We start from the raw sequence: 3,215 nt of genomic DNA on the forward strand, positions 1-3,215 counted from the left end.
CAACCGCCGTTTACCCGTGCAATTTGTAGAACAGAATGTAGTACGGCCGGGTGTCACCCTACTCAAGTCCATTATTTGCTAATAACTCGATAAATAATAATTGTAGCGAGTTTGGTGTTATGATATATATTGTTAGAAACCGTCTATATTACAGTGATATCACGTCGAAAATCGTCTAGGACCGATAGGGAAAAAGTTTCCTCTTGGCGGTGGGACTTAGAAAAATTTCCAGAGTTTTGTCGACGGAGTAGCACATCCGTCCATTATTTGCTAATAACTCGATAAATAATAATTGTAGCGAGTTTGGTGTTATGATATATATTGTTAGAAACCGTCTATATTACAGTGATATCACGTCGAAAATCGTCTAGGACCGATAGGGAAAAAGTTTCCTCTTGGCGGTGGGACTTAGAAAAATTTTCGTCGAACGTCCGACGGAGTAGCACATCCGTCCATTATTTGCTAATAACTCGATAAATAATAATTGTAGCGAGTTTGGTGTTATGATATATATTGTTAGAAACCGTCTATATTACAGTGATATCACGTCGAAAATCGTCTAGGACCGATAGGGAAAAAGTTTCCTCTTGGCGGTGGGACTTAGAAAAATTTCCAGAGTTTTGTCGACGGAGTAGCACATCCGTCCATTATTTGCTAATAACTCGATAAATAATAATTGTAGCGAGTTTGGTGTTATGATATATATTGTTAGAAACCGTCTATATTACAGTGATATCACGTCGAAAATCGTCTAGGACCGATAGGGAAAAAGTTTCCTCTTGGCGGTGGGACTTAGAAAAATTTTCGTCGAACGTCCGACGGAGTAGCACATCCGTCCATTATTTGCTAATAACTCGATAAATAATAATTGTAGCGAGTTTGGTGTTATGATATATATTGTTAGAAACCGTCTATATTACAGTGATATCACGTCGAAAATCGTCTAGGACCGATAGGGAAAAAGTTTCCTCTTGGCGGTGGGACTTAGAAAAATTTCCAGAGTTTTGTCGACGGAGTAGCACATCCGTCCATTATTTGCTAATAACTCGATAAATAATAATTGTAGCGAGTTTGGTGTTATGATATATATTGTTAGAAACCGTCTATATTACAGTGATATCACGTCGAAAATCGTCTAGGACCGATAGGGAAAAAGTTTCCTCTTGGCGGTGGGACTTAGAAAAATTTTCGTCGAACGTCCGACGGAGTAGCACATCCGTCCATTATTTGCTAATAACTCGATAAATAATAATTGTAGCGAGTTTGGTGTTATGATATATATTGTTAGAAACCGTCTATATTACAGTGATATCACGTCGAAAATCGTCTAGGACCGATAGGGAAAAAGTTTCCTCTTGGCGGTGGGACTTAGAAAAATTTCCAGAGTTTTGTCGACGGAGTAGCACATCCGTCCATTATTTGCTAATAACTCGATAAATAATAATTGTAGCGAGTTTGGTGTTATGATATATATTGTTAGAAACCGTCTATATTACAGTGATATCACGTCGAAAATCGTCTAGGACCGATAGGGAAAAAGTTTCCTCTTGGCGGTGGGACTTAGAAAAATTTCCAGAGTTTTGTCGACGGAGTAGCACATCCGTCCATTATTTGCTAATAACTCGATAAATAATAATTGTAGCGAGTTTGGTGTTATGATATATATTGTTAGAAACCGTCTATATTACAGTGATATCACGTCGAAAATCGTCTAGGACCGATAGGGAAAAAGTTTCCTCTTGGCGGTGGGACTTAGAAAAATTTTCGTCGAACGTCCGACGGAGTAGCACATCCGTCCATTATTTGCTAATAACTCGATAAATAATAATTGTAGCGAGTTTGGTGTTATGATATATATTGTTAGAAACCGTCTATATTACAGTGATATCACGTCGAAAATCGTCTAGGACCGATAGGGAAAAAGTTTCCTCTTGGCGGTGGGACTTAGAAAAATTTCCAGAGTTTTGTCGACGGAGTAGCACATCCGTCCATTATTTGCTAATAACTCGATAAATAATAATTGTAGCGAGTTTGGTGTTATGATATATATTGTTAGAAACCGTCTATATTACAGTGATATCACGTCGAAAATCGTCTAGGACCGATAGGGAAAAAGTTTCCTCTTGGCGGTGGGACTTAGAAAAATTTTCGTCGAACGTCCGACGGAGTAGCACATCCGTCCATTATTTGCTAATAACTCGATAAATAATAATTGTAGCGAGTTTGGTGTTATGATATATATTGTTAGAAACCGTCTATATTACAGTGATATCACGTCGAAAATCGTCTAGGACCGATAGGGAAAAAGTTTCCTCTTGGCGGTGGGACTTAGAAAAATTTTCGTCGAACGTCCGACGGAGTAGCACATCCGTCCATTATTTGCTAATAACTCGATAAATAATAATTGTAGCGAGTTTGGTGTTATGATATATATTGTTAGAAACCGTCTATATTACAGTGATATCACGTCGAAAATCGTCTAGGACCGATAGGGAAAAAGTTTCCTCTTGGCGGTGGGACTTAGAAAAATTTCCAGAGTTTTGTCGACGGAGTAGCACATCCGTCCATTATTTGCTAATAACTCGATAAATAATAATTGTAGCGAGTTTGGTGTTATGATATATATTGTTAGAAACCGTCTATATTACAGTGATATCACGTCGAAAATCGTCTAGGACCGATAGGGAAAAAGTTTCCTCTTGGCGGTGGGACTTAGAAAAATTTTCGTCGAACGTCCGACGGAGTAGCACATCCGTCCATTATTTGCTAATAACTCGATAAATAATAATTGTAGCGAGTTTGGTGTTATGATATATATTGTTAGAAACCGTCTATATTACAGTGATATCACGTCGAAAATCGTCTAGGACCGATAGGGAAAAAGTTTCCTCTTGGCGGTGGGACTTAGAAAAATTTCCAGAGTTTTGTCGACGGAGTAGCACATCCGTCCATTATTTGCTAATAACTCGATAAATAATAATTGTAGCGAGTTTGGTGTTATGATATATATTGTTAGAAACCGTCTATATTACAGTGATATCACGTCGAAAATCGTCTAGGACCGATAGGGAAAAAGTTTCCTCTTGGCGGTGGGACTTAGAAAAATTTTCGTCGAACGTCCGACGGAGTAGCACATCCGTCCATTATTTGCTAATAACTCGATAAATAATAATTGTAGCGAGTTTGGTGTTATGATATATATTGTTAGAAACCGT

The sequence above is a fragment of the Halictus rubicundus genome, unplaced genomic scaffold, assembly GCF_050948215.1.
Source record: "Halictus rubicundus isolate RS-2024b unplaced genomic scaffold, iyHalRubi1_principal scaffold0730, whole genome shotgun sequence".
Taxonomy (NCBI): Eukaryota; Metazoa; Arthropoda; class Insecta; order Hymenoptera; family Halictidae; genus Halictus; species Halictus rubicundus.